Source organism: Cavia porcellus, unplaced genomic scaffold, assembly GCF_034190915.1.
Source record: "Cavia porcellus strain 051 isolate PalLab524CR breed Dunkin Hartley unplaced genomic scaffold, mCavPor4.1 scaffold_2, whole genome shotgun sequence".
NCBI lineage: Eukaryota > Metazoa > Chordata > Mammalia > Rodentia > Caviidae > Cavia > Cavia porcellus.
Genome location: NW_026947485.1, coordinates 139,550,439 through 139,564,780, shown reverse-complemented (window position 1 = coordinate 139,564,780; position 14,342 = coordinate 139,550,439). Strand labels below are relative to the sequence as shown.

Below are 14,342 nucleotides of genomic sequence, written 5' to 3'. Positions count from 1 at the left end.
ACTTTTCATGATTTCAACAACAGAGATAAAAATAAAAAGGAAAAATAACAATCTGATCTTTTAGTAGTGACACTTGGAGCTCTGAGACAGGTGAGCAGAGACAAGGTGGAGCTGCCTGAGCCCCTCCCAGACCATGCTTCAAATGCAACAAAGAAGGACATCAGGTAAAAAAGTGCCCTAACCCTGGCATTCCTCTAGGGCCTTGCCCCTATTACAATCTCAAGGACCATTGGAAGAAAGACTGTCCTAGCCATGAGAGCAGGTAAAGCTATCTTCTAACTCCTTGCCCTCACAGGAGATCTCATCACCACCAGATTCATCTCTGACTGATCTACTCAGACTTGCTGCTGAAGACTGATGGGGCCCACAGCCCCCATATTAAGGGTCTTCTCAGAGACCCAAGCCCCACTAGAGATCTCAGGTAAGAAAGTCTCTATACTTGTGGACATAGAAGTCATACAGTGTTTTTCCTGAATTTTCAGGAAGTGGGTGTTGATGGCCAACCTACACAATCCCTGCAGACAGGGCCTATTCCATGCAGGTTCTAGACTTTTCTTTACCCATAGTTTCCTAGTAATTCCAACATGTCTCATACCCCTTTTAGTAGAGATCTTCTTCAAAAGCTTAACTTCTCCTTTACCCTCTCCTTCTCCACAGGTCTCTATCCTCCAGACACTCTCACAGTGTGCTGCAAAGCCATCCCATCCCCTCCCTTCTTCTCTGCTCAATCCCATAATTCCAATCCTATCCACACTACCCATGACATGCCTATTTTAATTTATCTCAAAGATCCTTCAATTTTTCCTTGTATTCCCCAATAACCTATAGCTCCCAAACATCTATGGGGACTTAAACCTATAATCAAGCATCTTTTAGACAATGGTTTTCTAAAACCTGCCAATTTAGCATATAATACTCCCATTCTCATGGTACTCAAGCCTAATGATTCCTATAATATGGTACAAGACCTTAGGGTAATCAATGATGCTGTTATCCCAATTCACCCAATGGTGCCAAACCCTTATACCATGCTCTCTCATATCACCCCTCCACCACTCACTTTATAGTCATAGATCTTTAAAAATGCCCCCCCCCCCTTTTTACCATCCTCCCCTACACCCTAATTGTCAGGATTCCTTTGTGTGTATGCAGACTGACCCAGACACTCTGAGGTCTCAACAACTTACATCTGTTATCTCTATAGTAAAACCTCTCCTCAGGGACAAATACCACCACCTTTCCTATTCATTAATTTTGTGGACATAACCCTGGTCAGGACTGGCAGTTAGATTTTACACACGTGCTCTTTCACAAAACTCGTAAATATCTTCTCATCTTTGTTTGTACTTTTTCAAGATGGATAAAAGTCTTTCCTACAACCAGAGAGCCTGCTGATGTAGTTACCAAAGTCCTGTTACAGGAAATCATCCCAAGGTTTAGTCTATCTCAGAGTATTCAGTAAGATAATGGTCCAGCCTTTATTTCTCAAATCACTCAACAGATATCCTTCAGCTTACACATCACCTGGTGCCTACCCATCCCATACCATCCACAATCTTCAGGAAAAGTAGAAAAAGCAAATGGCATCACAAAAACACAACTTACAAAACTCATTTTAGAACTACACCAACCTTGGCCTCAACTTTTGCTCCTAGCTTTAGCCAAGCTCAGGGCACTTCCCTGGGCTTCAACATTTTTAAGCCCTTCTAAACTGATGTATGGCCAACCGTTTACTCCACAATCTTCCTACCCCCCAAAATCTCTCTCCTCTTGCTGACTACATCCCAATCCTCTCTTTTCTCTGACATTTGTTATGACAACATGCTGATCTCTGCCTCCCCCAGCCCTCTGATGGGACCAAACCAGATCCTCTCATATCCCCAGGAGATCTAATTTACCTCAAATTTTCTAAGTCCACAGGACTACAATCAAGGTTGAGTGGCCCCTACCTGGTCTTCTAGGCAACCCCAACAGTGTTCAAAGTTGCTGAACTGCCATCCTGTTTGTATATCACTCAAGGTAAGTGGTGCCCTTCCAACCCTGAATCTAACTATCCTGAGTGGTCACCTCATCTTCTGTCTCCCACCTGTGTCTGTCTCACCAAGGCCTCACAGCCACAACTCTTAAGCTAAGTTATGTTTTGTTATCCAATTTGGTTCCTAATCCCTTACATTATATTAATTATTGTTTTTGCAGTAGGACTCTTGATAGTCTTTCCTAAATACTCCCACATCGTGCATGAGTTTGTCTTCATGTTGTTCTATGTAGCAACTGTCTTAGTTCTCTCTATTCTCAGCTGTTTAGTTAAATGTGAGATCCCTGTGGGTTTAGGCTCTTATCTCCCTTATAGTGACACAGCCATGGCCTTCAACACCTCTTCTCTGTAATTTCCCAAATACGATTCAATCATCAGGCCTTATTTTTCTCATGCTTCTTTTTCTTTTCAGCTCAACTCTTAGACCAAAGACAAGCCTTACCTACCTATGCTTTTAACTTTTACCCTTTTAGATAGGGGAATAATTACCTCTCATAACTTCACTCCTCCTAACCCTACACTTATTTTTCAGATTCTACCTCACTATGGCCCTGAAGGAATGGCATATTTAAATCAAAGACACCTTTCCTTCTACCTCTCTTGGGTCCTTAAATGTGACAGTGGCCTGCCTCCTCGCAGTACCTTGTCTCTTTGATTTTCCAATATAGGATGCGAGCATTCACCAATGATGAAGTTGTCCTGGCTGAAACATCTGGTACCAGCTTTTACATGGGCATCAATCATCAACCCATCAACCTCCTAAACCCCAATACGGTGCCCCCTTTCAGCAGGAATTAGTAAGAGAGAGACTTTGCCCTTTTCCTAACAATAAAAAGATGGGAATGAAGGAGTTTTATGCTAGAATAAGTTACACGACATTATGGTTGGGGGGGGCAGAATCAGAGGATGTTTACCTTGAGGTCCTTTCCTCTTTCCCCTGTTACAACTTCCTTTTTCTTTTCTCAGCGCAGGCAAAAACAGTTCAAATCAGCTGCTCACACATCATCAATGCCCACCCTAAGTATCACCCCTGTTCAGAGGTTATATGTATATCTCATAACCCATGATCCAGTCAGAGGAAGCCAGACTGCTTATGGTTATGGATTCTTCTCCACATCCTTGTTATAAAGACCACTTTTTACTTTTACTACTTTGCTCTTTTATTGCACTGAAAACTGTTTCATGTTGTATTGTCATTGCTCTATTGCTAAAGGTTAGTTGGCTATATTTATGTGAATCTACTTCTAGGTGCTCTAAAGTGGTTTACTAATAGTTTATTTGCTTATTCTTCCACCAAAAACATATACTTGATTATTGTAGTTTTATAGTCAGACTTTGTTCTTCTTCAATATTTTTTAAATATTTAAGGAGATCTTTTGCATAAATTTTAAAACTTGAAAATCAGCTTATCAACATCAAAAAATAACTTATATAGGAGGCTGGGGATTTAGCTCAGTGGCAAAAATGCCTACTTGGTAAGCGCAAGGTCGTGAGTTTGATCCCTGGTTCCACAAAACAAACAAACAAACAAACAACAACAAAAAAACTTACTAGGATTTTGATTGGAATTGCACTGACTGTACAGTTTAAATTGAAAAGTACTGACATTTTGACAGTACTGAGTCTTCTCATCCAGTACTATGGAGTATCATCCAATTATTAGGTTTTTTTACTCCTTTTATCAAACTTTTGAATTTTCCTTATATGAATCTTGTGTATTTTCTGTTAGATTTATACCTACATATTTTATTTTGAGGCATACTAATATAAATGGTATCATGTTTTAATATAGAACAACGATTGGCATTTGTGTATTAAACTTCTGTCCTGAAATTCTGCTTCTTTGTTTCAGGAACTGTGGGGATATAGATGTTTGTGTTTATGTATATTTGTGTGAATTCACTCAGATTTTTTTCCATAAACCATTGTGGCATTATTATAGGTGCTAAATTAGATAAATATACAGTCAGAGAAGGACTGGGCTCTCAAGGAAATTAGTGGAAAAAAAAGGTATCAGAATCGAGGCACATCTGAAGAAGATCAGACCTCAAGATAAAGATGCACCCCTTGACGGGACCCAGGAAATAGAAGGCAGCCTCCGTGGGAAGAATGCACTGAGAGGGATGAGGGAGGGAAGAGGGCAGTGGCTGCATGACTTGGAGTGCTCCCAGGCAGGTCAGTTGGGGAAGCTGTGCTGGACCTGACAGCTATTCTGCCCCTGAAGGAGCCAATAGCAACACTTGCGAAGCTTGAGGGCAAAGTGGCAGCAGTGGAGGGGGAGAGGCGTCTATCAGGACAGCATCTTCAGCCTTCAAATTGTCACCATGATCAGAAGTGTGTCAAACTACATAGGGCCTCTCAGTTGAAATTTCTATTGAAGAATTAGAGGATTCCCTACATGAAACACACCATATTTAGTTGTTATATCTTCTTCTCATGGTTGTGAAAATTTCTCAGACTTCCCTTGTTTTTGATCTTGAGAGTTTTGAGGAGTACTCATCAGAAATGACTGTGGTTTTGAAAGATCATTACTTTTGGTTTGGGGTTTTTAAATATTTTTTCTATTTAAGAGAAAAAAAAGGCACAAGAAAAGAAACTCAAAAAGCAAACGAGACAAACAACAAACCCAAAGCAATGACAGTACGGATTTTCTATTTGCCAGTATTTTATTGAGGATTTTTGCATAGGTGCTCATTAGGGAGATTGGCCTATAATTTGCTCTGTTGGTTGGGGTTTTTCTCTGGTTTTGGTGTTAGGGCAATACTTGCTTCCAGGAATCAGTTAAGTAGATTTACTTAATTTTCAATTTCATTGAACAGTTTGAGGAGTGCTGGCATTAAGTCTTCCCTAAATTTTGTGGAATTCAGTAGTGAACCCATCAGGACCTGGGCTTTTCTTTGTTGGTAGGGTTCTGTTTGCATTTTCAATTTCATTAACTGAAATTGGATTATTCAGCAGATTTACATCTTCTTGATCCAGCTTTGGTAATTCATATGTTTCTAGGAATCTGTCCATTTCTTCTGTGTTATCAAACTGAAGAGAATAAAGATTTTTGAAGTAGGTATTGAAGATCTTCTACATTTCCACAGGGTCTGTAGTGATTTCACCCTTTTCATTTCCTATTCTGTGAATTTGAACTTTTTGTTTCCTTTTTTTTATAAGGTTAGTTAGGGGTTTATCAATTTTATTTAATCTTTCAAAGAACCAACTCTTCAATTCATTACTACTTTGTGTTGTTTTCTTAGTTTTAATTGCATTAATTTCTGCTCTGATCTTTATAATTTCCTCCCTTCTTTGGACTTTGGGCTTGACTTGCTCTTGTTTCTTTAGAAGTCTGAGGTATATCATTTGGTTGTTTATTCATGTTCATTCCATTTTCCTGATGTGGGAGTTACTGCTATAAATTTCCCTCTGAGGAATGTTTTCACTGTGTGCCACAGGTTTCCTTAAACTGTATTTGCATTTTTTGTTTAGTTTCTCCTTTAATTTCTTCTGTGACTTATTGATTGTTTAAGAGACTGTTATTTAATTTCCATGTCTTTATGGGATTCCTGTGGGTTTTTGTCATTAATTGCCAATTTTATTGTGCTATGGTCAAATAATATGCATGGGATTATTTCTATTCCTTTTTATTTACTTATACAGGTTTTATAGGCTAGTATATGGTCTTTTTTTTTGCCTTTTTGAGACAGTGTCTCACTATGCAGTTCAGGCAGGGCTTGAGGTCTCTTTGTAGCCCAAACTGGTCTTGGACTCACAATGATTCTCCTGCCTCAGCCTCCCAAGTGCTGGGATTACAGGCACATGCCATCATGCTCAGCTAGATGGTCTATTTTAGAGAATGACTCATGTGCAGAGAAGGATGTGTATTCTGATGTTGGGTGAAACACTCCATACACATCTACTAGGTCCATTTGTTTACAAGTTTGATTTAGTTCTGTTATTTATTGGCTGATTTTTTTGTTTGGTTGATCTGTCTCTGTGACAATGGGGTGTTAGGGTCTCCTGTTACAACTGTATTATTGTTTATTTGATTTTTCATGTCTTTTAAGATTTGTCTTACATAGTTGGGTGCTCCCATATTTGTTGCATATATATTTATGATTGTGATCTCTTCCTCTTCAAGTTTTCCCCTAATAAGTATGTAGTGATCATTCTTGGTTTGAAGTTCGCGTTGTCTGAAAGCAGAATAGCTACCCCTGCTTTTTTCTGGGTTCCTATTTTATGGAGTATTGTTTTCCATTCTTTGACTTTTAGTTTATGAATTTCCTTTTGAGTTGAATGTGTTTCTTGTACACAGCATATTGTTGGATTTTGTTTCTTAATCCACTCTGCCAGTCTGTTTCTTTTTATTGGTAAGTTGAGGCCATTTACATGATGGGTATAACTGATATGTACTGACTTCTCCCATATGTTATCTTTCTGTTGTTTTATACTTTTTCTGTTTGTTTTTCCTGTTTAGTGGTTTCCTTCTGCTGTTGTTCTTGGAATTGTAGCTATCTTCTCTTTCTGGAGTACCTTTCAGTACTCTTTGTGTGTTGGTTTGGTGGTCATGAATTTCTTCAGTTGTTCTTTGTCATGAAGGTATCTTTTTCTCCACCAATTTTCAAAGGTAGTTTTGCAAGATATATTAATCTGGGTTGGAAGATGTTTTCTTTCAGGAGCTGAAATACTTTATTCTAACCTCTTCTTGACTTGGAGGTTTGTGATGAGAAGTCTACCATGATTGTGATGGACTTTCTGTCATAAGTGATCTGTTTATTTTCTCTGACAGGTGTTAGTATTCTATTCTTGTGCTGAATTTTTGAGATCCAAATTATTATATGTCTGGGTGAAAATTTATTTTAATTATGGCTAATTGGCATCCTATATACCTCATTTATCTGGCTATCAGATTCTTTTCCTCTGTTTGGAAAATTTTATGCTATTATTTCTATAAATAGTATTCTTATGTCATCTGTGTTGACCCTTGTTTTTTCATTGACACCTATTAGTCTTATATTGTTTCTCTTTCATTATCTTTGCAGCTGTTGAATTGTTGTTTCTTGGTTCCTTGTTATTTTTAAGAGATATTCTCTTTCACGATCAGAATTTTCCATCTTGTCTTCAAGATTGGAAAGTCTGTCACAGTTTCATTCAAGTGGCTTTTCCAGCATTCAGTGGAATTTTTAGTTTCCTGACTATCCCTTTGATCTGTTTCATGCATTTTAATTCAGTCTTATATTGTTCATTCAAGGTTTCCATCATTTTCTTATATACCTCTATTTTTTATCTAGATCTTTAGATACACTCAACACTTCTTTCATAATTTTTGTTATTTCTTTTTTTACCTAGGAGATTATTTCTGATATGACTTCCTCTATAGCTTCATGAAGTTATTTCTTCACTTCAGTTGCTATCATTTCAGAAAGTAAAGTTGTGTGATTTCCAGTGTCTTCTATATCAGTGTTCCTGGGCTTGTTTTTAGTGGGTTAGAGAACTGAGACTGCATCTTGCTCTTTTGTTTTGTCATTTTTTTTCCTCTGGAACATGTGTGGCTAGCCAGGCACCCTCCCAATGGATTGCACTGGTGTGCTGCACTGGCCAGAGCTTTGATCCTCTGAAATCCACATGGCTAGTAAGGGTACACCCCTGAACTATGTTGCTGGAGCTTTGTGCTGTGATGGGTAGATCTCAAAATCTTCAGGACCCATAAGCTAGTCTGATCACTCCCTGATGGGTCTCTGTAACTCTGGGCTGGGCAGGGCTCATTACCTCTTTGACTTGAGAGACTGGCTAGGCATTCCCTGATGGACTGTGCTGGGATGCTGGACTGGGAAGAGCTTGGATCCTCTGTGCAGCTAGCAGGGATACAACCCTGGAGTGTGGTACCAGGGCCCTATCCAGAGCTGAATGGAGTTCAGCACCTATGGGACCCAGATGGCTAGCTGGGATGAACCCCCAGAGTGTAGTTCTGGCTACACTGGCTGGGGACAATACAGAATCTCTGGAACTGAAATGGCTACCCAGGATGCACCCCTGAAGTCTGGCACCAGGGCATGGCACCTGGTTGGGTGGAGCTTGGAACCTCTGGGACCCAGGTGACTAGCTGGAATGAACCCCCAGAGTGTGGTTCCAGGGTCTGGTGCCCGGATGGGTGGGGTTCACTATCTTCAGGATCTAGGCAGGTAGCCAGAACATACCCCTGGAGTGTGGTACTAGGGCCTTGTACTCAGCTGGATGGAGTTCAGAACCTCTGAAGATTGTTACATTTGGAAAGCCAGTTAATGTCCATTTCCTAAGAGAAGCTTGAACACCATTTGCTCTGGCATGGTAAAAAGCAGCCTGTAGCTTGATAGTCAGGTTCTCCATGATATCCAATAACGTTTCCCTGAAATTCCAGAGGGTATAGTGTCTCAGTGCATGTTATAGAATAACAGCAATCTTGAAGCCTGTTGCTGAGCTCTCTCCCAGGAGAACACAAATATTTATGTAGGGAATGTCACAGCCCAGATGACAGTAGGATGAATAAATTGCCTTTTGTATATTGACTGTTAGAGTAAATTAAGGCACAATTGAATTCACTCAAACAGGCAGCATTTAAGAAATTTGTGAGGACTTCATTGCAGACTGGGTTCAGCAGGGCCAAGGGTAAAAAAACCATTGGTTCTGAGCAACAGATGGGAGCATGTTTTATAGGAGAGTCTGTGTAGGGGATGGGGGCACTGAGGAGGAAAATTCAAATTTTGGGATCTCTGAGTAGGGAGTTTAGGGCTTGATGATAGGATGGTGTTGGGTAAAGACACAAAATTTCTCCCCCTTTTTTCCTGTGGAATCATCTCTTTGAAGGTTGAGCTATGTAGTGCTTCCTATTGAACACAGCACTCGCATAGATGTGAATGACATATCTGTTTGGACAGGTTTTGTCTCCTACCTGTGGGTCTAATGTGGATATCTGATACTAACCTGGGTATTCATTCTCCTGATTACTACCACCTAGGAGATGGAGATCAACTTAATGGTGGTTGAACATTGTTATATTTGTTCAAATGACGGACATATTGATCCAAAGCATACAGCAGGTAAACAGCTGATATGTTTAGTTCAGGAACCATACTCAGCTCCACCTGTTGTGGTTGATCCTCCCAACTACAATCCATTTTTATGAATGAATAGTACCAAAGTGCAGCTACTTCATCTTCACAGCCACCTCAACAACCATTCTCCATGCTAACAAGAATGAATCCATCTGCTTAAACACCATTGCCACCACCACCTTCTTCATACTCATGTATATCTCAGTGTAGTATTTATCCAATTACTGTTACTCAGTATTCTAAGACCTCCCTTCTGAACAGACTATTCCAATAGCTTTACAGATTATTCCACAAATTCCAAGAAATCTCTATGGGTCTGCTGGTTCTATTTGTATTAGACAGACATCTCAGAGTTCATCAGAAAGACAGACTCCTCAGTGCATCGCCACAGGGCCAAGTGCCTTATTAGAGCAAATGTCCTTTACCTGTTTATCCACACCAACTGAACTATCAATCTTCTAAACAGCAGCAGATCCCTCAGTCTGCCTACTATTGACCACCTCCTTCTCAGTGTCTTCCCTTCAGCTCTTCACATCATCAAGTGCAACCTTCCCAGTTGGGTCACCCATGTTGCCCCATGTGGCATAAGCTAGTCCTCCAACTACTCCACCTCATCTATACCAGCAAGGACTTCCTAGCTATCTGAAACAGGAAAGTCACTTAATAGCCTACCTCATCCACAAAACATCTAGATTAACCAAAGGATTCATTAAGAAGATTAAAAATTACAGTTGAATCTTCCCCAAAACCTGGGATAGCAATTACTAAGAGTCCTTCATCCATCAGTAATCAGCTGTCTCCACAGAGTCAGCATTCACTTTACACAGCCACCATGCTACTTTTAACTTCTCCTTAAAGAGGGATATCTAGTCAATCTACACTAATCATTCAGTGTTAATCCAGTGTATATCACATATATATAGCCTTCATGTGCTCCATTCCCATCTTCTTGAGTGATACAAAATCCAACTAAAGTGCTTAAAATTACTGTAGACCAAGCAATGGCTGAAAATTTCTTTATGAAAGAACATACATTTAGTTTATGCAGGCAAACTGAATTCCAGAGCAGACTTACCTGATCCAGTCTCTCCGGGAACCAAGGCTCCCTGCGCTGCCTGCCTCCTATGAAGACAAGCATGAGGAAAGCACCCAAAATAATTTTTTGGCAAAATAATAAGTTATTTGATGCCTTTTACAGGGTAGTTTCAAACACACATACACACAGATATTTTAAAATGCAATTTGTAGCCATCAGGAATGAGGTAGATGGTATTGTTGTTAAACGGTACAATCAGAGGCAGTAAGATCCCTTTGATTTGTACAATGATCCGTCAACCTGTATCAACATTGGTAACTGAAACCTAATTATGCCACATAAGAAATGCATTTTTAAATTACTATATGCTTTTGTTAGACTTTGGTTTTAAATGTATGATACCCTTACAAAGTATGACTTTATAAATGACATTCTCATAAAACTGGGATTTGCTAATAACACAGAGAATGTATGCCAAATGCAAATCCATTCCAGAATTAATTTGGAAAACTTTAGCTCAACTGTGATTCTTGAGAAATATTTGTAGTCCATCAGGCATTCCCCTCGCCGTTTTAATTTTGTGATGAATACATAACAGTTGCAGCACAGATAATACTTTGTGTCATAATCCTAATTTAGCAGAAAAATATTAGTGGTTCAATAAAGATCTATTTGCACATATTTATAAAAACAGGGAAAAAGTAGTTGGACAATATCATAATATTGTACACTGCATTATTTGGGAAGCAAGAGAAAGCTAGTCAAGAAATATTACTGGGCTGGGGCTGTACTTCAGTAGTAGAGGGATTGCCTATGTTGCAGAAAGCTAGCTTTGATCTTCAGGGCCCCTCACCACATACAAAGAAAGGTGAATATAGAAAAGTTTGCAACATTTAAATTTCCGAAATCCTATTGGATTTGTTCAGACCTTTCACATAATATTAAAGTACTAGGAAACAGAACTTAGTGTGAGTCACTAGGGTGTATCACTGAAAAATTAGTAATATTCAAGTAAACATAGTTCATAATTGGAACTTGGCACACCTCCACTCCATTTTGGTGAAGATGAACAATAGTAAATGTGGTAGGGTTTTCCCATCCTAAAAGGTTTTATTTGAGCGTTTAACCTTAGGAATACCAAGTCCCCACCCTATATATACACCCACTCTTTGTGCTAATACACCCAATCTTTTGCTATTTAATTTAGTAGTAAAATTACACATACCTGGAAAAACAAGCTTCACAATGAAACCAAAGGCACAACTCACCATAGTTTATTTTTATCAAAATCATAACTTCACACACTGCCTACTGCTTTGAAAACATTCTTTCATATTCAGAATAACTCCCCAAAATATACTTACTTGTTTCCCAAGGTAAGCATTGTTACATAATTACTCATAAAACACCATTTTAATACAATAACTGGCAGAACTGTGAAATAACACAGTCCATTAGTTCTCCTATTTTGTTAAGATGTCTTTGCCTTTGTGTGGTTTCATATCATGTTAGTAATGGTCAGCACCACTTGATATTAAGAAAGGTTTAAGGAAATATTCAGACATATATATATATATATATATATATATATATATATACACACACACACACACACACACACACACACACACACATTCAATGTTTTTTGCTCTAACTAAAAGGGTTTACCAGCATTTGTAGTGATATACTGAAGTGGTGGCAATTAACTTGGCAGTTGTCAGTTGAAAACAAAAGTAGCATGTCTTCAGATAGTCTTGGTATAATACTTTACTAAAGTCATGTAGATGACTTTAAAACATGCACGAAAATATACCATGGTGAACAAACTGTTATAACACAGTAGATGCATGATTTAACCTGCCAGGAAAAAATGAGGAAATAGTCTATTCACTAAGTGCTGAGGATGGCATCTGAACCATCAAAGATAGATTTAAAGGAAGTTTTGCACACATTTTAATTATACACAGGATTTATATTCCAACATAGGCAATATTCAGTTTGGAAAAGTAAGCAAAAAATAGTTTGACACTGATAAATTTGATACATTTAACTGTGTCCCATAGAGACTGTTTTTTGTCTATGACCAATTTTAGTAAGAATTCACCTAACTTTCAAGGCGCCTTTTTAGAAGGATTTCCTAGTTAGTTTGGTGTGCATAAGCAATTGGCATGTGAATGAGGTTATAATGGGATGACATTCTGCTGCTGGGGTATCTGTGTTTTTAGTTAGCTGGTACACTCCTTCTTGATTGTTGTAAGAGGCTTATTCTTCTTAAAATACATCTGGTTTGATATACCTGGTAACACACAAACCTGACTATACATTTTACATTATACTGTTTCACTGTTGGATTAATTTCAGAACAGTAGAACTAATAGACTGTGTTATCAGAGCCTGTCAGAAATCAGTGTTACAAAATCCTTTAAAGATCACTCTTCATGCTGTTAAACCCCGTTGCTTTCTCACTATTAACTTCTCAGTTTTGCCACAGTTACTGTATTGAAAGATGTTCTATCAGTGTAATAATTGTAAACTAGGTTTTTACAAAGCATGTTTGCCATTTTGTGTAGGTAAACTGCCCCCTTAAATTTTGGAATTTTTACAAAGTTTAAAGTGGGAACAGAGGAGACAAAGATTTTCTAAGCATTGTAAAAACTTTTGAATTAATATTTATCTAGTTTGGGAAAAAGTAGAGGCAAGGGTTTTAAAGAAACAAATGCACTAGAAAAAATAATTTTAGAACAGATTAATAATAGTGAGGAAAGTGTTGCTAATTTGTTTATTTCCTTAGAAGAAAGGGGAAGTGTGACAACAATTTAAATTTTAAGGAGTTGGTCTCAATTATATATATTTTTTTAATTCTAAGAGAAATCAGTGTTTCCTAAAGTTTTGTCATTGCTTTATTGTGATTATTTAAGGTTCATATCCTTCCTGTGGCAACTCAATTTTATATAGGCTTTAAAAGATAGTTGTAATGTTTTTCTGACAGTGTAAACAAAAAGCAAGAATGTAAAAGCATAGAAGAATTTTAATGATGTGGATAGGAAAAGCCAACAGTGAAAATGAACACACCCCCAAAATTGTTATACAGATTTAATGAAATTTTGATCAAAATGTCATTATTATACTTCAAAGATCCAGAGAAAATATTTCTAAAATTCATTTTGAAACAGAAGGGACCTGGAATAGCAAAGGCAATCGCAATCCCTAGCTTGAAATTATAGTACAAAGCTACTGTGCTAAAATCAGCATGGCATTGGCATAAAAGAGATCTGAGGATTGGTGGAAAAGATTAGAAGATGCACACAACTATAAACACATTCAGACACCTTATCTTTGGCATCAAATATGTTCACTGGAAGAAAATCTCTTTAAAAGGGTACTAGAAAAACTGACTCTCTCCATGCAGAAGACTAAAACTAGACCCATGTCTATCACTATGTACTAAACTTAAAGTCAAAATGGATCAAAGAATCTAAATATTAAAACAGAAACACTAAATCTATTGGAAGAGCAAGTAGGTAGATATCTTGAAGACATAAGTGTAGGCAGAGAGCTCATAATCAAAACCCAGACTGCATGAGAAATACTTCAGAGAATTGGCAACTGGAATAGCATACTGTTAAAAAGCTTTCAAACAGTAAAAGAAATCACCAACAAAGTGAAAAGGCAACCCACAGAGTGGAAAACTTTTTAGCCATTGATCTCTCAAAAGGCTTCTATTCAGAACATAATAGAATTTTTTAAAAAATCAGACCCTCTAAATTCAAAGATCCAATCCAAAAATGAACATCAGAAATGAACACACACTTCTCAGATGAAGAAATACAAATGGCAAATACATATATATAAAATGTTCAACAACACTAGTCATTTAAGAGATGAAAATTAGAACACTGAGATTCCTTCTCAACCCAGAAAGAATGGCCATCATCAAGATCTCAGCCAATAACAAATGCTGGAAGGGCTGTGGGGAAAAAGGAATTCTCCACTCTTGGTGGGAGTATAAACTGGTGCAACCACTGTGGAAATCAGTATAAAGATTCCTCAAAAGACTAGGATTAGAAGTTACATTGCATTCAGCTATTCTCCTTCTGGGTATATTTCCAGAATAATTAAAAATATTATACCACAGTGATATATGTCCACTCATGTTTATAGAAGCATAATTTTTGATAGTTAAATATTGAAAACA

General features: G+C 37.9%; 1 long non-coding RNA gene and 1 pseudogene across 1 annotated transcript in view; both read left to right on the top strand.

Annotated features, from left to right (window-relative positions):
• LOC134472923 (uncharacterized) overlaps positions 1-2,013 on the top strand; it is a 58,704-nt gene extending 56,691 nt beyond the window's left edge. Inside the window, exons 2-4 of the long non-coding RNA XR_010042956.1 lie at positions 65-164; positions 296-421; positions 1,914-2,013. This is a non-coding gene — a long non-coding RNA (uncharacterized LOC134472923). The remainder of the gene's footprint in view (positions 1-64; positions 165-295; positions 422-1,913) is intronic.
• A 6,331-nt stretch (positions 2,014-8,344) lies between these two features.
• On the top strand, positions 8,345-10,190 carry LOC134473260 (TGF-beta-activated kinase 1 and MAP3K7-binding protein 3-like; annotated as a pseudogene).
• Positions 10,191-14,342: the final 4,152 nt, after the last annotated feature.